The 27,893-nt window shown below is 35.3% G+C and overlaps 1 non-coding gene and 1 pseudogene across 1 annotated transcript; one reads left to right on the plus strand and one right to left on the minus strand.

Annotated features, from left to right (window-relative positions):
* Nucleotides 1–17,605: 17,605 nt before the first annotated feature.
* Nucleotides 17,606–17,711, minus strand: LOC131854553 (U6 spliceosomal RNA). The gene has a single exon (XR_009358059.1). It is a non-coding gene; the product is annotated as a U6 spliceosomal RNA (small nuclear RNA).
* Nucleotides 17,712–19,228: 1,517 nt separating this feature from the next.
* LOC131854551 (ionotropic receptor 75a-like) overlaps nt 19,229–27,893 on the plus strand; it is a 35,152-nt pseudogene continuing 26,487 nt past the window's right edge.

Consider the following 27,893-nt stretch of genomic DNA (forward strand, 5'->3'; position numbering starts at 1 on the left):
CCTAGTAGAAAAGATGAAAAAACTGCTGTCACCTATCTACATTGACATCGCTGTTACTCCAGTCAGCTCGTGACCACGGCTAGTGCAACCTAGTCGAAAAGATGAAAAAACTGCTGTCACCTATCTACATTGACATCGCTGTTACTCCAGTCAGCTCGTGACCACGGCTAGTGCAACCTAGTAGAAAAGATGAAAAAACTGCTGTCACCTATCTACATTGACATCGCTGTTACTCCAGTCAGCTCGTGACCACGGCTAGTGCAACCTAGTCGAAAAGATGAAAAAACTGCTGTTACCTATCTACATTGACATCGCTGTTACTCCAGTCAGCTCGTGACCACGGCTAGTGCAACCTAGTAGAAAAGATGAAAAAACTGCTGTCACCTATCTACATTGACATCGCTGTTACTCCAGTCAGCTCGTGACCACGGCTAGTGCAACCTAGTCGAAAAGATGAAAAAACTGCTGTCACCTATCTACATTGACATCGCTGTTACTCCAGTCAGCTCGTGACCACGGCTAGTGCAACCTAGTAGAAAAGATGAAAAAACTGCTGTCACCTATCTACATTGACATCGCTGTTACTCCAGTCAGCTCGTGACCACGGCTAGTGCAACCTAGTCGAAAAGATGAAAAAACTGCTGTCACCTATCTACATTGACATCGCTGTTACTCCAGTCAGCTCGTGACCACGGCTAGTGCAACCTAGTAGAAAAGATGAAAAAACTGCTGTCACCTATCTACATTGACATCGCTGTTACTCCAGTCAGCTCGTGACCACGGCTAGTGCAACCTAGTCGAAAAGATGAAAAAACTGCTGTCACCTATCTACATTGACATCGCTGTTACTCCAGTCAGCTCGTGACCACGGCTAGTGCAACCTAGTCGAAAAGATGAAAAAACTGCTGCCACCTATCTACATTGACATCGCTGTTACTCCAGTCAGCTCGTGACCACGGCTAGTGCAACCTAGTAGAAAAGATGAAAAAACTGCTGTCACCTATCTACATTGACATCGCTGTTACTCCAGTCAGCTCGTGACCACGGCTAGTGCAACCTAGTAGAAAAGATGAAAAAACTGCTGTCACCTATCTACATTGACATCGCTGTTACTCCAGTCATCGTGACCACGGCTAGTGCAACCTAGTAGAAAAGATGAAAAAACTGCTGTCACCTATCTACATTGACATCGCTGTTACTCCAGTCAGCTCGTGACCACGGCTAGTGCAACCTAGTAGAAAAGATGAAAAAACTGCTGTCACCTATCTACATTGACATCGCTGTTACTCCAGTCAGCTCGTGACCACGGCTAGTGCAACCTAGTCGAAAAGATGAAAAAACTGCTGTCACCTATCTACATTGACATCGCTGTTACTCCAGTCAGCTCGTGACCACGGCTAGTGCAACCTAGTCGAAAAGATGAAAAAACTGCTGTCACCTATCTACATTGACATCGCTGTTACTCCAGTCAGCTCGTGACCACGGCTAGTGCAACCTAGTCGAAAAGATGAAAAAACTGCTGCCACCTATCTACATTGACATCGCTGTTACTCCAGTCAGCTCGTGACCACGGCTAGTGCAACCTAGTCGAAAAGATGAAAAAACTGCTGTCACCTATCTACATTGACATCGCTGTTACTCCAGTCAGCTCGTGACCACGGCTAGTGCAACCTAGTAGAAAAGATGAAAAAACTGCTGTCACCTATCTACATTGACATCGCTGTTACTCCAGTCAGCTCGTGACCACGGCTAGTGCAACCTAGTAGAAAAGATGAAAAAACTGCTGTCACCTATCTACATTGACATCGCTGTTACTCCAGTCAGCTCGTGACCACGGCTAGTGCAACCTAGTCGAAAAGATGAAAAAACTGCTGTCACCTATCTACATTGACATCGCTGTTACTCCAGTCAGCTCGTGACCACGGCTAGTGCAACCTAGTCGAAAAGATGAAAAAACTGCTGTCACCTATCTACATTGACATCGCTGTTACTCCAGTCAGCTCGTGACCACGGCCAGTGCAACCTAGTCGAAAAGATGAAAAAACTGCTGTCACCTATCTACATTGACATCGCTGTTACTCCAGTCAGCTCGTGACCACGGCTAGTGCAACCTAGTCGAAAAGATGAAAAAACTGCTGTCACCTATCTACATTGACATCGCTGTTACTCCAGTCAGCTCGTGACCACGGCTAGTGCAACCTAGTCGAAACGTCGAGAGAGGTAAATACCTTTATTTGCCATAAAATTATTCGTGTTAAGACCCGGTTAATAATTTAAATAATATATCAACTATACAGTTATCTTACTTTATGAATCTGTCATTCACTTCTTTCCAGATAATCGTGTAATAAAAAATAATATCCGATTGTCTATTAAACAAATAATCTACATCAATTCTCATTTACAAACTCCGTACCAACTTTGTGGATATATAAATAAACTATACATATAAATAAAATTAAGAGTGTCTGTTTGTAATATTGAAATAACCATATTTTACTACATTCATATGAATATAAACACACAATATATACACCAAAATAACATATTTACAATTTCTGTATGTCTGTCTGTTTGTTCCGGCTAATCTCTGAAATGGCTAGATCTATTTTGACGGGACTTTTATTGGCAGGGATCTGATGTAATAAGGAGTAACTTTCCGAAGTGGCTGGACCGATTTTAACGGGACTTTTATTGGCAGATAGCTCATATAATAAGAAGTAACTTAGGCTACTTTTATTTTAGAAAAATAAAGTTAAATTCCACGCGGAGGAAGTCGCTGGAACAGCTAGTCCATACATATTTATAAAATTGAAACGTATGTTTGTAATATTGAATTAACCATTTTACTACATTCACATGAATATAAACACGGTTTATATACCAACATAACATATTTACAATTTCTGTCTGTCTATCTGTTTGTTCCGGGTAATCTCTGAAATGGCTAGACCTATTTTGATGGGACTTTTATTGGCAGATAGCTGATGTAATAAGGAGTAACTAGGCTACTATAATTTTAGAAAAAATCTTTTAATTTAGAAAAAAAAGTTAAATTCCACGCGGACGCAGCCGCGGCTACAGCTAGCTTGAGAGTAACATTAAATATGTACGAGCCATAATTTCCTCGGAAGAAGTCGGCGTCTACAAAAAGTGATGATAATATCTTAAGAGTATAATTTACAAATGAATGAACAGGCGTCTGGTCTGATGCCGGCAGACACGATGAATATCAGCGAAATTTCGCTCACAAACACTCGTAATACTGCGAGGAGGGAACACAGGCGAAATAAGCAGATATTTTCTTTTATAACAATTACAATGTTATGTTTATTTATAATAACTAGCTGTACCGGTGACTTCGTCCGCGTGGAAGATAACTTTATTTTTCTAAAATAAAAGTAGCCTAAGTTACTCCTTATTACATGAGCTATTTGCTACAAAAAAGTCCCGTGAAAATAGGTTCAGCCATTATAGAGATTAGCCGGAACGTCTGTTTGTTCCGGCTAATCTCAATAATGGCTGGACGTCGACAGATAGACAGAGAAAAATTATAAAAAATGTTATTTTGGTGTATGTACCGGATTTATATTTATATGCATGTAGTAAAAAACTGTTAATTCAATATTACAAACAGACACTCCAATTTTATTTATATGTATAGATAACTAGCTGGTCCCGCGTTTTCGTCCACGTGGAGTTTAACTTTATTTTTCAAAATAAAAGTAGCCTAAGTTACTCCTTATTACATCAGCTACCTGCCAAAAAAAGTCCCGTCAAAATAGCTCCAACCATTTCAGAGATTAGCCAGAACAAACAGACCGAGAGACAGACGGACAAAAATTGTAAAAGTGTGTTTTAGTATATGCACCGTATTTATATTCATATGCATGCAGTAAAAAATGGTATTTCAATATTACAAACAGACACTCCAATTTTATTTGTATGTATAGATATGTATACCAGCTGAGTTTCTTGTCAGTATTTTTAAGCAAACAGTTAAACCGGACCACGGTTAATAAAGTAATAAAATTAACAATTGACCAAAACATATAATAATAAATGTTTTTCATATGATTTCGTTTCAGAGGTAAAGGGATGCTGTGCTGAATCTTTTTATGTCATTCAGACTTCTTTTTGCCGCTTATGAATGTAAAGTTTTTTGTATTAAATTGTTTTTTTTTTAAAACTATTAATCACGATAATAAAAAAAACCTGGCAGAAATCCAATTGAGAAATCATTTATTCATATAGGACATTTTAGCCGCATATAAACGTAAAATTTTTTATAATAAATTTTTTCCTACCATCCAGTTCAGCATATACATCCAATTGAGAAGAACTAGCAAGAAACTCAATTAAATTAGTATATGTTTTTAAATTCAGTTTATTTACAACTAGCTACTCACCCCGGTTTCGCCCGGGTATACATGTATTATATACATAAAGTTTCCTCTTGAATCACTCTATCTATTAAAAAATACCGCTTCATTATCGGTTGCGTAGTTTTAAAGATTTAAACATGCATAGGGACGGACAGACAGCGACAGCGACTTTGTTTTATACTAATATAATGATGTATATGTATATAGGTCTATGTCTAACATTAAAAGAAAATCCCGTGCATGAACAACTATTGCCATGCACGCTCGTCATTCAAGTAATCGTTTAGCGAATTAGGCTTTGCTCAGTAAATATGATTTAAGAGTGGTTTTGAATTTATTTAAGGGTAATTCCAGTATATCATTTAGTAATATGATAGTTGAAAATGCGATGTTTCTAAAACCAAAGGCAAGTTCAGTATATCATTTGGTAATATATATCTGATAGTTATTAATTTATACGATATTTTAAAAGCCAAAGGCAAACGGCGTCCACAGACTTGGGCAGGTGGCAGCCCTGCTCCCTCTCAAGTGAGAGGAAAAGCTAATTTCCCTGGGCATTATAAATTCATGACTTCTTTGTGTTCCCAAAAATAAGTTGTTTGTTTCGACAACATCACGAGGTGGTGCCCGTACAAAGCGAACCTGTAATTGCTACCTTTTTTGATCCCCGTTCAAAGTGAGCCCTCTCTTATTGTTTGCTCGGATATATAAATGTTGCATCGCGTCTTTGTACGTCTCAAGTTAATTATGAATTGTTGATATTAGCGAGATTTCTTCCAACTTCTTGTTTGTTATAATCCGACGGTGAATGTTCCGAAGTTGTAGATTGAATTGCCTCGGAGAGTAAAGTTTTAAATTGGAGTTGACTTTGTATGAAATGATCATAATATGGAATTGCGTTCCATCTTAGTATGATTGTTTTTCGCGTTTCTAGAAGAGTTGTGTATCTATCTAATTTATTTATAGCATCGCACAGGTGTACATGTATTATACATATAAATCTTCCTCTTGAATCACTCTATCTATTAAAAAACCTGCTTCAAAATCCGTTGCGTAGTTTTAAAGATTTAAGCATACATAGGGACGGATAGACAGCGACATCGACTTTGTTTTATACTATGTTATGAAGTTTAATGTATTAAAAACAATTAACCACTGTTATATATATATATTATATAACTAAAAACTAACAATATTTGTTTGTTTATTTGCATTTCATATATATCATGGGACACAGTCACCTAGATACATCAAAATAATAATTGCATTTAATAATGTCTAGTAAGACAAATCCAATATTGTGTACTAAGCACTGCTGTGTCTAAACTGTGTCACCCCACCTTACATTTTCCTATTGTTATTTAGTATATAAGATCATTATTTCTATGTACATATTGTCAGTTTATTATCATCTGTAATATACATCCTCTCGACCAACAACACGATAAAACTACTAAAATAAGTAATGTTATAGTGTTTTGTCAAACGTTTTATAAACCTAATTTAGATCTATTAGTTTTGTCCTTTTCTAGGAACACTTTGTATTGAAACAAGCATTTATAAAGAAAGAGACAGATCTCAGTCAATGTATTCTCCCAAATTTGAATTTAAATGAATCTGTATTATTGTAAACATGTACAACATTTATTTGAAAAGAATACGAGCTGAGTTTCTTGTCAGTTCTTCTTATCTCGAAATCATACCGAACTTACGGTAGTTTTGACATATCATAACAGTCTGTAATAGACCTACATGAATAAGATTTTTTTTTTAATAAAGAGCAACACACAAGTTTCTTGCTCATTCTTCTTGTGATGATTCTGCGTTCCGCATGAGTGGTAGAATAAAAAATATGACTATTCAAAAGTATTATTTATATAAAAAAAACATCTATTCAAAAGAACAACACACAAGTTTCTTGCTCGTTCTTCTTGTGATGAATCTGCGTTCCGAAAGCGTGGTAGAATCAAAATATGACTATTCAAAAGTGCTTGTAATGAGTTTATTTGAATGAAGATTATTTCTATTTCTATTTGTTCATGTTATTCAACCAAACACTATCGATAGGTAATGCATCCACTAGCATGTATATGTACATGTATATAATACTAGCCTACCCGCGCAACTTCGTCTACGTTTCATTTCCCCACCTTAAGCTCTTATTGGTCATACCGTAATGTTATATAGCTTAAAGCTTTCCTCAACAAATGGATTAGGCAACACAAAAATAATTTTTCAATACGAACCAGTACTTCCTGAGATTAGCGCGTGTCCCCTCCGATTGATTCCCCGTCCAATTCAAACGGGGACCGATATTACGACGGCCTGAGCCGAGGTTCGAACCCCTAGTGGTGCCCTCAGACTAAAGTCGTATCCGTCAGGCGGGAGTTAGCCTTAAGCCGCTCCATAAGTCCTTCCGCGGGTTTGGAGTGCCATCTGTACTCGCCCCCTAACGTCCGGTGAAGAGTGTAAAGGCCAGCTGCGGCCAACAGCATTAGAGTAGTAGGAAAAAAAAATTGTGCGTTCAAACAAACAAACAAACAAACAAACTCTTCAGCTTTATAATATTACTATAGATGTGTGTATGTATGTTACACGTGGATGTGCAGTGTTCGGTATTTATAGTTCAACTATCTGCGGTTAGTTGCCGACAAGACAATGCTTTTAGCGTGTAGCTACTCGTTGCCGACGAGTCGTTCTGTCACTCAGTTGAGTTTACGTGGCGCATGTACATTCACAATGACCACTGGAGCGTAGTTGACATATTTCAGATTTAAATGACATATTTGTACTAATATTATAAATGTGAAAGTTTGGTGAGTATGGATTGATTGTTTGTTACTATTTCACGCAAAAACTACTGAACGGATATCGATGAAACTTTACAGTAATACAGTTAATATATCAGATTAACTAATAGGCTATAAGTTTCATGGGTGAGACCTTGGGTACAGCTAGTTAATCAATAATGGCGGGAAGTCTTTTGGGTTGCTTTCTACCTCTTATATTTATATACTGACTGGATACTAGCAGGTTTCCTTACTGCAGTATACGGTGTTTATAATGAATATGTCTTACTATGATGATGTACTGCGTAATATAAAATGTATTTTTGAACACAAGAACATATAAGAACATTTATCGCATGACATTAATAGTAATTGAAGAAGTGTCTGATGGACGTTGGTATTGCCACTTTCGGGTTCACAATCCGGCTTTTCACCCATTAAAGTGCTAACATGCGGAGGTATAAAATATGTGATATCTATCAGTTATCTAATACTCATAATAAGCCAAGCCAATTGTCATAGGATATTATTACCTAACTAATATTATAACCGCGAAAGTTCGTATAGTTATTATAGTTGCATGGATGTTAGTTACTCACGCAGAAACTACTGAACAGATTTTAATGAAACTTTACAATAATATAGTTTCTACATCAGAATAACACATACGTAGGCTATAAATATCACTCAGGTGTATCCGCGAGCGCAGTAAGTTATATATATAGCTAACGTTCATAATTTAACATTAAATATTGCACCAACAAGTTCGCAATTCCATTCAAAATAAAAAGAAAAGAGTGTCCTTCTTCCATCCACTTTGGAGTTACGTATATCCGTGACATAACCGATTTGTCGCTCGATAACTCTCGAGTGGGTCATCATTTGGCCTAGAAGCGGCTACAGTGTTTCATACTAGCTAAAGGATAAGCGAACTAACTGTGGCCCGCGGCTTGGCTATCTTTTACTTTACTACTATTGTTACTTGTAGCTGTCAGTTTATGTCAAAAGAAAAAAAACAGCGCTGTAGTTCAGCTAGAGTAATTTGCTGAGAGCTGTGCCCACGACTTCGTTCGCGTGGTTATCAAAAACACTATCCTCAATCATTTAAAGAGGAATATTTCTTTCATACATATTTTTTTGGTTACTTCAACCGTTTACGCAGCGGAAGCCCGCAAATATGAAAAATTTCCCCTCTTTTTGCAACATTTTTCACTGATGCTCCACTCCTATTGGTCGTAGCGTAATGTTATACAGCTCAAGGCCTTCCTAGACAAATGGAGTATCTAAGAGAAAAAAAAAAAATAGAACCACACTAACAACCAATTTGAACAACACAATAAGATTAAATTAGTCGTAGTGATAAGAGCAGACCAGTCCCTACAAGCAGCACTCGTTCACGAGTATGACGGATGAGCCAGCCATCACCGTGCTCGACTTTGTTGAAAAGGACAAAGCTGTCCTAGCTATATTTTTCAAAGATATCATATTCAAATTAGCCAAACAGTAAATTAATTCTATAAAACAGTGAAAATATAACATAAAAAAAGTCTGGAATTTATGAATTTTTAATTACAATATGTACAACATCCAATACTCGTAGCATGTTCATACTACGTAGTCTTACTACGTATCTGCTACGCTGCTACAACCGTAGCAAGGCTACGTCGTAGTACAATGGTCTACATCTCTAAATAATAATAATCTCAGGACAATTCACACAGCGCCATCTAGACCCAAGTTAAGGTAGCTAAAGCTTGTGTTATGGGTACTAGATAACTGATACATATACATAATTTTTTTTTGTAAATACATACATACATATTATATATAAAACTCTCAGACCGATACAAACAATACTCATGAATGAATCACAAATGTTTGTGCTGTACGAGGAATCGAACTCGCGACCATCGGTCGTAAAGCGGTGTGCTAGGCCGCTAGACCACCGAGGTCGTCAGTATGACATATCGTCTATATGACACATAAATCTGTAAATAAAATTGAAGTGGCTGTAAATTCAGATTACCAACTTTATAAGGAGATGAAAATAGTAGACTCCCCTAATTGTCAAACTTGTGGTGGTATTGATGATGTTCAACATCTGTTGATGGAATGCGTCAAGAACAAAACTCAAATCTTACTAAAAAATATAAATTTCAACAAAATTAATTTAGGAATATTTCAGAGTATTTTAACAGAACCTGCATCATAACAATCGGTATTAATTTATAAATTTGTAGATAAAAGTAGGTAAGATTTGTTTTTATAGTTATTATTGTTATGTTAATGATTAAGAAGACAATACGGAGCTAACATGCTCACTATTGTGCTAAGCTTCTAAATAAATAAAGAGAAAAAACAAACTTTATAAGTATGTATGTATACATAAATTATTTACAATGTAATTAAATATATTTCAACAATTCAAATATTGGTGCGTTCCGTTGATTGCAAGTTGTGTTAGAGGGAGCTGTTAGCAGGAACATAAAAAATAAAAATAGATCGTGAAAAAACAAGTGTGCGCAAATAGTCTGTCCGTCCTTATGTATGCTTAAATCTTTAAAACCACGCAACGGATTTTGAAGCGGTTATTTTAATAAATATGTAGAGTGATTCAAGAGGAAGGTTTATATATGTATAACTAGATTTTGCCCGCGACTTCGTTCTCGTTAACTTATCCCCTTAGGTGTGGAATTTATCAAAATCCTTTCTTAGGGGATGCCTACGTCATAGTAGGTTTTTTTTAGTGTATGATAATGGAATGGTGCACCCGCCTGTGCTAACGGGTTACGCTGGCGGGGCACCAGTGGAGGATGACAAGATGAGCATGAGGTCAGGTCAGTTAGCCCATCGTGACAAATTCACCAAGAATTTATCACGATGGTTTCCAGGGAGAACCACGTGGAGGTCGACCTAACATGGTACATTGTTAGCAATGGGAGTTACTAGTTCCTATTGCTAACAAAGAAACACTTACTATGACGAGGGGGAAGGGGACTTCCCCCTCGTCATAGTAGGTTTATGCATGCAAAGTCTGAGCCCGATCGGTTTAAAATTGACAAAGTTTCATACAAACTTTTAACCCCTATTTTATCCCCTCGGGGGTAGAATTAATCAAAATCCTTTCTTACCGGATACCTCCGTCATAACATCTACCTGCATGCCAAATTTCAACCCGATCCGTCCAGTGGTTTCGGCTGTGTGTTGATAGATCACTACGTCAGTCAGTCACATTTGAATTATACATATATATATTTAGATACACGTACATCCGGGCGAAGCCTAGGGGCGAGTGACTAATAATTAATAAAACAATACTCCCTGAAAACCACTGTGCGATTAAAAAATGTTGAATTTGTTACGACCATTTACACCCAAGCTATATCATTCATAAAAAAAAATATATAATTATGAATGAATACAAAAATATGTAGAAATAAAACGCAACAGTCAAAAGATCTGCTCGACTTTAATTAGCAGTTAATGGAGCTACATGAAACACATTATTATGGGGGAACCCATAAAAAAGCGGATCGGTTTTCCTCGAAAGCGTACAACCGGTGAAATTTCACGAAACCTACCTTGCTGCGTATGTTTTAAGGTTTATTGTTGTGCAACATTAGAAATCAGTGTCCCGAGGGGAACAATTTCTTTCAATAATTCGCCGGTAATGCCCTAAGTAAGCCAGTTAACAAGACACTCTTGGAGGCTTTCTTACAAAAAATATCAGGTATAACCTTACTCAATTATTTACGCTATGTCTTATTTATTATTTATGTCGTAACTGGCTAATCAGATATGTATTTTATGTTCTAAATTTGTATTTGAATTTATAGTTCTTTTATATTACATTCTTGTTTTTGATACTTCAATTCCTTTTTTCTGTTCCTAATTGTCAGTAGTCTATATTAATATATTTTCTCCGCTTTTACCTAGTCTTTTTACTTATTACTACAACAATTTATATTGAAATATGCTATGTTGTTTATTTTTAATTTCGGAAAAAAAATGATACTAATTTTTATTGTTTTGTTTGTATCAAACTTTGTCAATTTTAAACCGATCGGACTGAGACTTTGCATGCATAAAACTACTATGACGTAAGCATCCCCTAAGAAAGGATTTTGATATATTTCATCCCTAAGTATATAAAATAGGGGATGAAAATTTGTATAAATCTTCTTAGATTTTCGACTGATCGAACTGAAATTAAAGATTGGAGCTACTATGAAGACGTTCATAAATTCCACGCGGACGAAGTCGCGGGAACAGCTAGTAATAAATAAATGATGTAGACTGTACTTTTGTTATTAGAAACTTCGAAATATTAAGTAGCTTCTAATATAAGCGTTAACAATTATCGAACTTAGAATAAAAAATAGAATATTACAATAAAAAAATTATTGATACAGCAACCACTTTCAGACAACCTTTCAATAAAAAGAAAGGGTTACTTTTATATAAGTTTAATACAAAATTAAAATATAATTGTTAAAGTTTAAGTTACTTTTAGTTTTCAAAGATATTGTAATGTATAAAAATTTCTATTTTATAATAGAACCATTCTTTCAACTTTCAAATAAAATATTAAATAGCTAGTGTTCATATACATGATTAGCTGATTGCCGTAACTACAAATTGAGTATTTAATTGAATTAGTGCTAATTGGTGGTTTGTATTCACACACTTAAACTTAAAAATGTAGAGTAAGTAGAAAATTATTTAAAAGAGCAACACGCAAGTTTCTTGCTCGTTCTTCTTGTGATGAGACAGCTTTCCGAATGAGCGGTAGATTAAAAAAAATGTGAGGACTATTCAAAAGTGCTTCAATGTAAGTTTATTTGAATAAATGATTTTCTATTATATTCTTCGTCTGCGTTATAGATTCCCGTTTTTGCTATATTTTTCATTATAGCTCCACTCTTATTGATCGTAGCGTGATGTTATATAGCCTATAGTCTTTCTCGATAAATGGGCTATCCAACACTAAAATTATTTTCAAAAGCGGTTAAGTAAATCCAGAGATTATCCCTACAATCTTACAAACTAACAAACTATTTTATAATACTAGTATTTACTTATACAAAGCATCTGAAATGCTACTGTACGAATATTTATGCGGTTGTCATCAATAAATAGAATGATTTCTGAGGAAACTTTAAGTAAATAATTTGTTAAAGTTGTAATTTAAAATTATATATAAATATTAGTAGTTTAAAGTTTCTTTAAATTGTAATTTAATAAATTATGTCTATGTAGAGCTGGGGTGGGTAAGATGTTTTTAAAAAATTAATAAAGTGCTTTATAACATTACCATGAGAAAGTCTGAAAAAAATTAGATTGTCTTTAATTATTTCTAAAATTGATGAATTTTCGGAAAATATTCAAAATCAAAAACATTCTTACTCTTATGATATGTCAAATCTACCGTCAGTTCGGAGTGCTAAGAACTGACACGACTCGAAGAATGTAGAGAAAAACTTACATAACATCCGATTTGCGAACACCATCCTCTATGAAGTTGGTTCAAAACAATTTATTATATGCAACGTTAATTGCAAAACCACATTATCCTCTATGACAAATAACAACTGGATAATGGTCGCAAATGTCAATTGCATGCCATTTTCCCGTAATTAATTCAGTACGGGGTAAACAGAATTTGCACGTAAATATTAAATGCGGAGGTCACCGGGTGAGTGAAATGATTGGCAGATTCATGCTGATTATAAAAAGTTCACGATTGCGAATTGCTAACACCGATTATGCACCAAAGACTTACTGTGGCTGGAAGACCCGTTTGCAACACTGATAGATATATAGATATAGATGTGTATGTGTATGTGTGTGTGTATGTGTATGTGTATGTGTATGTGTATGTGTATGTGTATGTGTATGTGTATGTGTATGTGTATGTGTATGTGTATGTGTATGTGTGTGTGGATTTAGATGTGGATGCGGATGTGGATATGTCTGTGGTTGTGAAGAAATGGCAAAAAAATATTTTTTTAGTTATTTAAACTTTCATCAGTGTACAGTTTGATGCAGTCCTGACTCCCGAACTAGTGTGAGCAAGGATTACAGATTTAATTTACTTGTTTTAATAAACTTAATTAATGTTTTATACAATTTAGACAGTATGTATGTATGTATTATATTATGTAGTATATTACAAATATACATTATTACTAGCTTTTACCCGCGGCTTCGCTCGCCTTAATTTCTCAACTTAGGGGAGGAATTTATCAAAATTCTTTCTTAGAGGATGCCTACGTCATGGTAGCTTTATGCATGCAAAGTCTCAGCCCGATCGGTTTAAAATTGACAAAGTTTCATACAAACTTTCATCCCCTATGAAATGATTAGCGGATGACATCTACCTGGATGCCAAATTTCAGCCCGATCCGTTCAGTAGTTTGGGCTGTGTGTTGATAGATCACTATGTCAGTCACCTTTGAGTTATACATATTCATATATATTTAGATTAATTGTTAAAAAAAGAAAACATTATGTCACTTCTATGAGTGAGTATCTATGGTACATGTCTGGCACGTAATGCAAACTGCACAGTGGGAGCGAGGGACGTGCGTATTTGTGGATTGCCGGCTGTCAGCTACAAAAGCCACATGTGACCCACCACAATATACACCGCCATTGTGGATTTGCACGAAGTGACGTCTCACTGTGATTTTTGCGCAATCTGCACATACAGGAAAGTTTAGATTAAATTTCACACACACACACATACACACACATACACACACACATTGCAAGTAAATAATGCTAAGCTTGAGTTAATACCATATTTGATTGTCTTTTTATAAATTGTAATTCCAACCATTGTATGAGGAGGGAACTGGTACCTACAATCAAGATTCTACTTAGTTTAGGTACCAGGGAACAATTTAAATTGTAAATATTGGATGTAAAATAAAAATTATGGTGTTAAGTCCGCCAAATGTACTATACTATATATTATATTGTGTGCATTAAAGTTAAATAAATAAAAAAAAAATATATATAATAATAATAATAAATAACTATTCCTAAAACACTACATAAAGCAATAGACGATATGAAATTAAATAAACGAATCTACATTCCACTACAAAGGCTGTTATCTTAGATACATGTGCAATAGTCCGTCGCTTCCTAAATGCCACAGAGTGAACCAATCAGCGAAATAAAGTAACGAGGGACTGGGCATGTCCCGTCCTCGGTACTCACCAGCTTAAGCTGTGAAAAGGAGAATAATAATAATCTCAAATCTCAGTACAATTCACACAGCGCCATCTAGACCCAAGTTAAGCTAGCTAAAGCTTGTGTTATGGGTACTAGATAACTGACACATATATATGGATTTTTTTTCGTAAATACATACATATTACACATAGAAAACACCCAGACCGATACAAACAATCATACTCATGAATACAAATGTTTGTGCCGTGCGAGGAATCGAACCCGCGACCATCGGACGTAAAGCAGTGTGCTAAACCGCTAGACCACCGAGGTCGTCGATTATTAAAAATTATTATCATTAGTTTGTTTGGTTATAACATTGGAATTTGTATTACATCTGTATTAATATAGAATAGAATAGAATAGAAAATCATTTATTCAAATAAACTTAATTTAAGCACTTTTGAATACTCATAACATTTTTTTTTTTAATCTACCGCTCATTCTGAATGCTGTCTCATCACAAGAAGAACAAGCAAGAAACTTGTGTGTTGCTCTTTTAAATAATTTATTCTTACTTACAACTTAAGTTTAAGTGTGTGAATACAAACCACCGATTAGCACTAATTCAATGAAATAATAAAATAGAAAAAACATTCAATATACAACAACTGGTTAAACAATTAATAAGAGAAAATAAGTTATAGTGATTAGAGCAGACCAGTCCACACAAGCAGCACCCGTTCACGAGTATGACGGATGAATAAATATGCGCGATGATAAACATGCGCTAACGCCGATGCTGCAGTGGTAAGTGTTAGTTAATTGGTGCCGTTACCCCTCCGATCGATCTGCGAATTTGCCTTAACGAAAACTTAAATATATGCAAGTGAATAACCCTCAAAATAGATCTAGGCGTTTCAAAGAACAAACGGATAAAAAGGTAGTACAAACAGAATAATGGACATGTGTAGGTATAGTTAATTACTTCAAATGACTACATCGTGATGTAAGCAGTTTTGAAATGGAGAGTCATGGAAGAAGAAAAAGGAGGATCAGGAAGATAAGGAAATGTCAGGCAAAAATATACTTGGATCGACAACAATAAAAGAAAACTTTGGTTGACTTTGGTCATAGTCCCCTCCGATCGATCCCCCGTACAATTCAAACGGGGATCGATATTACGACGGCCTGAGCCGAGGTTCGAACCCCTAGCGTATCCGTCAGGAGGGAGTTGACCTTCAGCCGCTCAGATTTAAAAAATTAATTATTAAGTAACTACTAGATATACAATACAACTCAAAAATTTTGTTTCTTTACCAAAACTTATTCATTAGCGAAGTAAAAATAAAAAAAAAAATTATGCGGATGACATAAATAAAAAAAAAAAATTGCAAAAAATGGCATGGATCTTCAGTCTATGGAAATAAGGGCATAACTATATAATAAAAAAAATCTACATATACATATATCATACGTCACACTCGTGAACGGGTGTTGCTTGTAGGGACTGGTCTGCTCTAATCACTACGACTGATTTAATCCTATTGTATATCTGAAGATAATAAATTAGTGCTAGTTGGTGGTTTGTATTCGCACGTTTCGAATTGGAAATGTAAAATTACAATGATTATTTAAAAGAGCAACACGCAAGTATCTCTCTCGTTCTTCTTGTGATGAGACAGCTTTCCGAATGAGCGAAAGATTGAAAGAATGATAACTTTTTTTTTATACTACGATAGTGGCAATCAAGCATACGGCCCATCTGATGGTAAATGGTTACCGTAGCCTATGAACGCCTGAAACACCAGGGGTATCACTTGCGCGTTGCCGACCCTTAAGAAACCTTAATATACCCTTCTTGAAAAACCCCATGCTGTAGTCTCGTGGGAAAACCTCGGCAGGGAGTTCATTCCACAATCTAAGTGTACGCGGGAGGAAACTCCTCTGAAACAGCACTGTTCGGGACCACTTAGGTTCCAGTGTGTGGGGATGAATTCTCTATCGATGGCGAGCGGTGCGGTGGTAAAAGGTGGCTGTTGGCATCATGTCGAACAATTCCTCAGAACACAGTCCGTTGTATAATCGGTAGAACACACAAATTCAGGCGAAGTCTCGCCTCAAGCTAAGTGGCTCGATACCGCCAGAGAGATTGGGATCATCGACTATTCTCATAGCACGTCTCTGAACCGAGTCAAAAGAACCTATAACTATGACTATTCAAAAGTGCTTAAATTAAGTTTATTACAATAAATTCTATTCTATTCTACACTTTTATTATTTGTCTGAACATGTGGTCAAATTTATTATTATTTTAAATTACAACGTCTTAAGATTTTAGTTAATTAAATATCACAGCTAAGTTAGTCTAGACCACTAAACCACAGTGGCTGACGGAGATTAAACTTTAAAGTAAATTAAATTAAGTTTATTATTATTTTAACTAAATTAAATTTCTCAACACTTGCATACAGAAAAATATTTTTATATAATTAACCAAACGTAGAGTAAAACTGTTAATATTATACATCTATTTAGGTAGAAAATCTCTATATAGATATGGAGTATCTCATTACCTAAACGCTATGTGATATTCAAAAGATTATTTTTTGACGTACTCGATGGTCTAGTCGCGGGTTGAATTCCTCGCACGGCACAAACTTTTGTATTCATGAATATGATTGTTTGTATCGGTCTGGGTGTTTTCTATGTATAGTAAGTATGTATTTTAAAAAATATATCTATGTATTTGTATGAGTTATCTAGTACCCATAACACAAGCTTTATCTAGCTTAACTTGGGTCTAGATGGCGCTGTGTGAATTGTCCTGATATTTTTATTAATAAAAATTAAATTTACTAAAAAAAATAATAATATAAAGAAGTATCAGTTGAGTTTCTTTTCTGCTAAGCTCCTGAATAAATAAAGGGAAAAAAGTAAACCGAACTAGACTGTAAAAATAGAGGTAAAAAATACGACCTGAACAAGAGGTCGAAAGGTCCTATGTATATAAATACCTAAAGTTAAGTATGTTTGAGAGTAGATTTGGTATAATTCTCTTCATCACTACAATACACTGCACGCTAGGGATACCCAAGGGGAGTATCCGTTTTTTTTTTCGAGGGGTAAGGTTCCAGTACCGAAACGTCCGCCTTTATGAAGGGATGCGGTCGAATACTGTGGGACCCCACCCACCAAAACCCAGACATGATTAGTCGCCGACATCTCGGCTTCGTTTCCGCATTCGAGAAAAATGTGGAACGTTTCACGATTCCGTGTCATCCTTGGCGCAGGGGCCATGCTGATCTTCTCTGTATCGTTTCAATTTTAGTATATGTATTGCCGAAGCAAGTACAAGGGGGCTAGGTACGCTAGGGATACCCCCTTGTACTTGCAGTTCTTATTAAAATCCATCAAAAATGAGCGCTACGATATTTTTTTTTATAACACAGGGGACAAACGATCATGCGGCTCACCTGATGGTAAGTGATTACCACCGCCCATGAGCACCCGCAACACCAGGGGAATTGCGAGTACGTTGTCGGCCTTTTAAAAAGGAATAAGCTCTTTTCTTGAAGGTTTCAATATCGTATCGGTTCGGAAATACCATTGCTGGAAGGTGATTCCATAATGTGGTTGTGCGAGGCAAAAAGTTTCTAGAAAACCGCACTGTGGAAGACCGCCATTCATCCAGATGATCAGGATGGTATTTCAGTTTCTGGCGGGTGGTACGGTGGTGAAACTCAGCAGCTGGTATTAATCCGAACAATTCCTCAGAACACTCACAGAAGATTGTTTCAAAACTGAAACTAAATATTGAATGGTAGCAGTTAAATTATGAAACATAGCGTCTCGAGACTGAGGGGAGCAACTTAATTAAAACTATGTAAATACAGCGGAAAGGAAAAGACGGACAAAAATGGATCTCCCCAATGCTACCGGTACAAATTCACAAACAAAAATTTATAATGAAAATTACTACTCACTTTGTTGCAATAACAGAAAATTTATAGAAGAGTAAGACGTTGTATATAATCGTAGAATTTATGGCTGACAAACAACAATCAAACATACAAACATACAAATCATGTGATTAGAGCGGTAACACAATGTCAATTAATAAAAATCTTTAATAATAATAACATAACAATTATGTTATGTTATTACAATATACATATATAACATAATTGTTATATTATTACTATAACGACATTATAACAACACAACGACAATTAAAAAAATCTTTAATAATTGTAATAAATGTGTATATTTTCCAAAAGGGCTCACAGCGAAGAAGTCTAGTCAAAAAGGACATATCAAAAATAGATATCAAAAATACAATGTTTTTAAAAAGATGGCAGACAAGCAGCCAGCAACGAATCGTTTGCGTGGATTTCTGTTTCTTACCTATTTCTACAGCTTTTTTTATTTCTACGGACTCATTCTTATAGCGTAACGTTATGAAAGTTAGAATCCCCCGTCCAATTCAAACGAGGATCGATATTACGACGACCTGAGCCGAGGTTCGAATCCCTAGCGGTGCCTCAGACTAAAGTCGTATCCGTCAGGCGGGAGTTGGCCTTCAGCCGCTCCATAAGTCCTTCCTTTTGTTTGGAGTGCCGTCTGCACTCGCCCCTATCGTCCGGTGAAGCTGTAAAGGCCAGCTGCAGCCAATTTACCTTATCAATAAAGAGAGATGTGATGAGACAGATTTCCGAACGAGCAGTAGATTAAAATAAAATTGTTATGACTATTCAAAAGTGCTGAAATTAAGTTTATTTGAATCTAGTCTATTATTTATCAGATTAATAATCAATTTTATTATTTACTCATTTGTTTGATCGTATTACTTTATTTGTGCAGGCATTAAACATGAGGTATCTGTGGTTTTCAACCATTATCACTGCCGGTGTTATCAGCAACGTCATGGGTTTAGACCCTGCAGGAGTACAGATGGTGACTGATTATTTCCTGACCAAGCACGTCAAGTTCCTTTGTTATTTTACGTGTGAAAGTGAACATCGTAAGTATTATAATATAAATATTTTAATTAGAATCCGTTCGCACACTTGCACACAATAGGAGGTATCGGTCACTTCGGTTATTGGACTGTTTTAATCAATTGCTCGTTTCCCGTAATACTCATTCCCATAATTCCCATAATAATCCCGTAATACTCGTTCCTTATTACGTATGTGAGTATATTTGTTACTCTATCACGAAAAGAACTACTGAACGGTTTTTGATTAAACTTTACAGTAATATAGCTCAAGCATCAGAATGACATATAGGCTATATTTTTTATTGAATATTTATTGATAAAACCGCGGGTACAGCTAGTAACTAATAATAATAAAAATGCCTTCAAACTGATTAGGACGTTTATTGATATAACTGTATATAGGCTTAGCCAAGTACATAAGAAACATAATTTGCTTATGTACTTGGCTTAGGCCTATATATAGCAAGAACACCGGTGAAAGCCAAGTAAAATAATCCTTGGACAATTCACACATTGTCATTTAATCCCAAGCGAAGCAATGCTTGTGTTATGGGTACTAGATAAATGTGCGGACGAGATTAACGGAAATATAATAGTAACTAGCTTTTTCCCGCGGCTTTGTTCGCGCTGGAGGCAGAATAATTTTTTATTACAACATCTACCTACATGCCAAATTTCAGCCCGATCCGTCCAGTGGTTTGGGTTGTGCGTTGATAGATTACTACGTCAGTCAGTCACTTTTGAGTTATATATATTTAGACTTTTGGTTCCCATTTTTTCAAAATTCAAAAATCATTTATTCATGTAGGACATTTTAGTCGTTTATGAACGTAAAATTTTTTATATTATAATATTTTCCCTACCGTCCAGTTTAGTATATAGATCCAATTGCGAAAAACTGGCAAAAAATTAAATTGTATATTTTATTTATTTATTGTAAAAGCCAGTTTTCTTACAATGTATATTTATATAGGTGTCTATTAGAGCAAGAGCCCACGACTGCCAGACATACGTCATTTTAATAAACGTGAAAGTTCTTGTATGTGTGTCCCCAACACAGGTAAGAACGATCCCCAAATATGAAACCTGGATCGTGGTTCCTTTGGCAGGTACCAGGTAACAAAGGAGTAAAAAAAATCATACCAAATTCGTTATTTTAAGAAACTCCATATTTTCATACATTGTTCGTAGCACTATTATAACTTGCGCTGCTCAGTGCCAGACATATATAAACTATACTATTTTAGAAATAAACTTACGTCATTTTAATAAAGCTGAAATTTATATATATTATTGAGAGTTCTCTCAAACTGAGTTTCCTAAATTGCCAGACAGTTTTCTTGGTTCCTTATCATACCAGACTCATTGAAACCGTATATTGGGTAACAACGGTGTATACAATTTCATATCAAATTCGTTATTTTAAGATGCTCCATTTTTTCACATACTGCTCGTAACAGTATTATAACTTGCTCTGCTCATTGCCAGACCCTTAGTGTGGTTCCAACCCCCCGCCGGACCCCCCTAAACTATACTATTTTGTAAATAAACTTACGTCATTTTAATTGTGAAATTTATATATATTATTGAGAGTTCTCTCAAACTGAGTTTCCTAAATAAACTTGGTTCTTTGCGAATCATTGAAACGTATATTGGATTAACATGTCAAACATTATTTTAAGATGCTCCAGTATATTGTTCGTAGCATTATTATTTGCGCTGCTCATTGCCAGACACGTAGTTGTTCCAACCCTCCGCCGACCCCCCTAAACTATACTATTTTAGAAATAAACTTACGTCATTTTAATAAAGCTGAAATTTATATATATTATTGAGAGTTCTCTCAAACTGAGTTTCCTAAATTGCCAGACAGTTTTCTTGGTTCCTTATCATACCAGACTCATTGAAACCGTATATTGGGTAACAACGGTGTATACAATTTCATATCAAATTCGTTATTTTAAGATGCTCCATTTTTTCACATATTGCTCGTAACAGTATTTATGCTCATTGCAAAGTAAACTATCTATTTTGTAAATAAACTTACGATTGGAAATTTATATATATTATTGACAAAAGTTTCATACAAACTTTCAACCACTAAGGGGATAAACCCTTGGGGGCAGAATTAATCAAAATTCTTTCTTAGCGGATGCCTACGTCATAACATCTAACTGCATGCCAAATTTCAGCCATGAATTGTATACACCGTTGTTACCCAATATACGGTTTCAATGAGCTGGTAACAAGAAACTTGCTCTCCGTCCAGTAGTTTGGGTTGTGCGTTGATAGATTACTACGTCAGTCAGTCACTTTAGAGTTATATATATTTAGACTTTTGGTTCCCATTTTTTCAGTTTGAAAACTTAAAAAATCATTTATTCATGTAGGACATTTAGCCTATGAACATCAATCATTTTTATATTATAATATTTTCTCTACCGTCAATGGCAGTTTAGTACGGTTAATATAGATAAATTTCAGCTTTATTAAAATGACGTAAGTTTATTTCTAAAATAGTATAGCGAAAAACTGGCAAGTTATAATAAAAATATATGAAAATTGTTTCTTAAAATAACGAATTTTGATTTTTTTTATTTATTGTAAACCACGATCCAGGTTTCATATTTTCGTTCTTACCTGTGTTGGGGACACACAGACAAGAACTTTCACGTATATTAAAATATATAGGTGGGCTCTTCTATATGTGTAATATTAAATAAAAATCTCGTGCATGAACAACTATAGGATGCTCGTCATTCAAGTAATCGTTTAGTGAGTAATAGACTTTGCTCAGTGAATATGATTTAACAGTTGTTATGTATTTACTTAAGGGTAATTCCAGTATATCCTTCGGTATCTTATTGTAAATTTTTATACCTATTCCCATAAAAGACCTATTGACTTTTTTTTCGGACTACTCTAATGCTGTTGGCCGCGGCTGGCCTTTACAGCTTCACCGGACGATAGGGGCGAGTGCAGATGGCACTCCAAACCCGCGAAAGGACTTTTGGAGCGGCTGAAGGCCAACTCCCGCCTGACGGATACGACTTTAGTCTGAGGGCACCGCTAGGGGTTCGAACCTCGGCTCAGGCCGTCGTAACATCGGTCCCCGATTGAATTGGACGGGGGATCGATCGGAGGGGGCTTACTGACTTTTGCATTTGCATATTATATACTGTTAGGTTTCTGTTTATTTATATATAGCCTTTTTACTGATGGTAAGGTTAAAGTTTGTTGCCTAAATTCGTCAGTTTGTCTTAAGACAAACCTACTCCAAAAGACTCCATGTTCTTCTGTCGAACGCTTTCCTTCTCCATGTTGATTCAGCCACTGCCCTTATATTATCCTTCCACCTCTTTTTCTATCTCCCTCGTATACTTTTTTGATCCCTTGGATACCACAGCCTAGGTTCGTCAGCTTGTCCTAAAACATAAAGCTCTTCCAAAAGACTCCATGTTCTTCTGTCGAACGCTTTCCTTCTCCATGTTGGTTCAGCCACTGCCCTTATATTATCCTTCCACCTCTTTTTCTGTCTCCCTCGTGTACTTTTTTGATCCCTTGGATACCACAGCCCAGGTTCGTCAGTTTGTCCTAAAACATAAAGCTTCCAAAAGACTCCATGTTCTTCTGTCCAACGCTTTCCTTCTCCATGTTGGTTCAGCCACTGCCCTTATATTATCCTTCCACCTCTTTTTCTGTCTCCCTCGTGTACTTTTTTGATCCCTTGGATACCACAGCCTAGGTTCGTCAGCTTGTCCTAAAACATAAAGCTCGAACTTACAAGGATTATTTAAAAGAGCAACACACAAGTTTCTTGCTTATTCTTCTTGTGATGAGACAGCTTTCCGAATAAGCGGTAGGTTTAAAAAAATGTTGTCTATTCAAAAGTGCTTAAATTAAGTTTATTTGAATAAATTATTTTCTATTCTATTCTATTCTCCATGTTCGTCCAGCCACTCCCCCTATGCCATTCTCCCACCTCTTTTTCTGTCTCCCTCGTTTCCTTTGAATTCTTGGATACCAATCTAAGATAGGTACTTCTCCCTCTCTTACTTCTTATTACATGTCCTGCCTTGGTTCTGTATTTAGGTATCAGTAAGGCGCTATGTCAAACTGTTGACCTTATAGTAATGTAGAATTTTATTTTCAGGTAATATACAACTGGTAAAGCAATTGATTGATTATGACGTAAGAGTATCAGTAATGCATATTAGACAGGACATTGGTTGGTACACGGCGAAATTTTTGACCATCTGGAAAGTTCCTATTGGTGTTTTAGTTGATGGTAATTGTGAACATGCATCTTCTATTCTGAATGAGGTAAGTCAATAATTAATGATGATATTGACAGCCTTGGTCTAGCGGTTCAACATACCCCTTTACTTCTGATAGTCGCGGGTTCGAATCCACGCACGGCGCAAATTTTGTATTCATAAGTATGATTGTTTTTATCGGTCTGGGTATTTTCTATGTATATTATGTATGTATGTACAAACAAGGTACTCATAACACAAGCTCTGCTTACAGTGGGACTAGATGGCGTTAATTATACATGGTAAAATATACGTTTTTTTTTAAAAAGCTAATAGCGTGTACTTTAACAAATTGACTAATTAATTATTTATTTATTTATACTCTTTATTTTTCTATTAAAAAGAGCAACACACAAGTTTCTTGCTCATTCTTCTTGTGATGAATCTGCATTCCGAATGAGTGGTAGAATCAAAATATGACTATTCAAAAGTGCTTGTAATGAGTTTATTTGAATAAAGATTATTTCTATTTCTATTTCTATTGCATCATACATAAAATAATTAAAATATTAAGTTTACATAGACTAACACAAAAGATGATCTTATTCACTATCTTCCAGACTACCTATAGGTATAAAAAGTAATTTGTATTCACACACTTAAACTGAAAAATGTAAAGTAAGAATAAAATTATTTAAAAGAGCAACACACAAGTTTCTTACTCGTTCTTCTTGTGGTGAGACAGCTTTCTGAATGAGCGGTAGATTAAAAAAATGTGATGATTTTCTATTCTATTCTATTCTAATATAAATGTAAGAAAAAGGGTAATTATCTTTTTTTTTATCTTATTTTTTATTTTGTTTTATTAATTTTTATTTATCAGACCAAGGGATGGGAAGATATAGTTGCTAGGGATATGATAAAATGCGAGGTATCTGAGGACGATGTCCGGGACAGGATAAAGTGGCGGACAAACATAAAGAAAGCTGTTCACCATGTGGTATCTGAGGATGATGACCAGGACAGCATAAAGTGACGGATAAAAATAAGGAAAGCTGACCACCATGTGAGATATATAGCTAGAAAGAGAGAAAGAGTTTTATTAATTTATCACGCAAACATTTTAGGCATCCGAATCTAAGCAATTTGATGAAATGCACATATGGCTCGTTCTAAGGAATAAAAACGATGATTATATGGTGTTTTTATAGAAGAAAACTTTTCGAAACTCAATTTAAGTGTGAACACGGATGTAGTGGTGGCTGACAGTAACGGTAAATATTTATTTTAATTAAATCCGTCATACTCGTGAACGGGTGCTGCTTGTGGGGACTGGTCTGTTCAGGTTACGAACACTGATTAGACGATTTGCTTTTGCAATAACATATGCTGTTGGTCACCCTATTCTCCCAAAACTGAATTTATAATTAATCTGTATTATTATAAACATGTATAACATTTATTTGAAAAGAATACGAGCTGAGTTTCTTGTTAGTTCTTCTCATCTCGAAATCATTCCGAACTGTCGGTAGATTTGATATATCATAAAAGTCGTATAATAGACCTACATGAATAAAGATATTTTGAATTTGAATTTCAATTTAAAAATACATTAATTACTCTGAATATGAAATTAATAATGATGCTACATATATTGAAACCTTCAAGAAAAGAGATTATTCCTTCTTAAATTGCAATGTTGTTTGGTGGTAACCACTTACCATCAAATGAGCCGCAAGGTCGTTTGTGTCCTATGCTATATAAAAAAATGGCATTAGTTTCTGTGTACATAGTTTAATAATAAATTTATTGCAATCTTAAACTGTTTTACAGAGTTAAGTGGTACATGATTGTGTAAATATATAAATAAAAGTAGCCTAAGTTACTCTTTATTACATCGAACAGACAGCGCAAACGACTTTATTATGTATGTTAGATTATAATAGTTTCGATAATAAATATACAGAGTTCTATAGTAGATATATTTATAACTAGCTGTACACGCGACTTTGTCCGCCTGGAGTTTTACTTTATTTTTCTAAAATGAAAGAAATTTTCTAAAGTAAAAGTCGTCTAAGTTACTCCTTATTACATCAGCTACTTGCCAATAAAAGTCCCGTCAAAATCGGTCCATTCATTTCAGAGATTAGCCGGAACAAACGGACAGACAGATAGATAGACAAAAATTGTAAAAAATGTTATTTTGGTGTATGTACCGTATTTAAATTCATATGCATGTAGTAAGAAACGGTTATTTCAATATTACAAACAGACACTCCGATTTTATATATATGTATAGAAGATTTCTTTTTTAAAAATATGATATTAGGGTTTAAATTAGATATTACTTAATTTTAGGGAGCGGTTACGACTTTACGGATGTGTTTAACTTCGGAAGAATACAAGGAAACCAGTTAGAGAAGATCAACGCTGGTAGTTGGCAGGCCCGATCTGGTAAGTTCATTGTAATATATACTTTAAGATTACTGGATATAGAGTTTATATATATATTTATTTAGTCCAATTGCGAGGCACCACCCCACAACCAGGGCCTAATTACGAGAATGTAGGGTGTAGTGTCTACACTAGGCTCGTTGAGTGCCTGTATTGTAGAGACGTGTGGTTTTTTAGTGGGTACGAGTTATTACTCCGGCGGGGTGACGGTCTTGTTGAAGATTTTTCCACACGATTTAGGCCTGTATTGTAGAGACTGGAGTGACTTATTATAGTGTACCTTTTATATGTTTACCCTTTGTATTAATAGCTATTTGAAAAATGAAACTTGTGTGTAAAATGTATGGAATTTGCGTAAAATTTGTGGATGTATAATCGAAAAGGTGAGCATTGGTGTGAATGAGAGTGTGTATGTATGAGTATATACGTGTGTGTGTGTGTGTATGTTCATTTTGCAGAACTGTGTGTTAGCCGTAAGGTGGAAGTATTTGTTCTGTTTCGTCATAATTTAGTTTCATCAGCCAGCATTTTATAGTTTTATTTACTTGATTTAGTATACATTATTTTGATAAATATAATATATGGTCATATAAATATAACATATACATATATATTAATAATAATAATGACTCTGAACAATTCACACAGCGCCATCTATTGTAGTTCCTGAGAACTAAAAATTCACACATAATGACATAGGAAACATCGAGACCAATACAAACAGTCACGGAATCGAACCCGTGTCCTTCGGACATAAGGTAGTATGCTGAGCCGCTAGATCACTGACGCCATGATATTACGGCTACAACATATGCCTTCCCGTTGCAGTCTGCGTTATATTAGTTTGTGTCTGGTATAGAAGAAGTAAAAAGACAAATAGACAGGTGATAAGAAAAACTTTTTTATAAAGTTTGTGTTAAACAAGGATTATTAGGCTAGAAAAAAGAGAAGAAAGATTTCCTTCTCTTTTTTCTCCTTCTCTGATTCGAGTCGGGGATGAACGAACTAGTTCGCAAGAGATCTGCGCCTTATATTTACCGATACATAGAATAAATACCATAAATTAGTAACTTTATGGTATTTTTAGAATAAGGCAAGGTCTTGGTTGCAGTAGACATGGCTAGCTGACTAATAATGTAACCTAGATATTATATTCATATTATCTAAATATATATAACTCAAAGGTGACGACTGACATAGTGATCTATCAACGCACAGCCCAAACCACTGGACGGATCGGGCTGAAATTTGGCATGCAAGTAGATGTTATGACGTAGGCTAAGAAAGGATTTTGATTAATTCTAACCCCAAGGGGATAAAATATGGGATGAAAGTTTGTATGAAACTTTGTCAATTTTAAACCGATCGAGCTGAGACTTTGCATGCATAAAGCTACTATGCCGTAGGCATCCCCTAAGAAAGGATTTTGATAAATTCCACCCATAAGAGAATAAAATAGGGGATGAAAGTTTGCATGAATCTTTTTAAATTTTGGAGTGATTGAACTGAAATTAAAGATTAGAGCTACTATAATGAAGACATTCGCTTAATTAGGATTTTGATAAATTCAACCCCCATGGGGATAAAATAAGGGATGATGCAGGATGAAACTGTATAAGTTTGAACCTATCAGTACCTAATGGAATGAATAAATTAAGACAAACAAAATAATTTTTAGTTCTTTAGGCTACTTTTATTTTAGAAAAATAAAGTTAAATTCCACGCGGACGAAGTCGCGAGAACATCTAATTAATAATATATAACTTTTAACATAAAATTATTCGTTTTAGAAAGAAAGAAAAAATATTTATGTAGTGATTACTGT

The sequence above is a fragment of the Achroia grisella genome, unplaced genomic scaffold (assembly GCF_030625045.1).
Source record: "Achroia grisella isolate CSIRO2021 unplaced genomic scaffold, CSIRO_AGI_Agris_v1 utg1234, whole genome shotgun sequence".
Lineage (NCBI taxonomy): Eukaryota > Metazoa > Arthropoda > Insecta > Lepidoptera > Pyralidae > Achroia > Achroia grisella.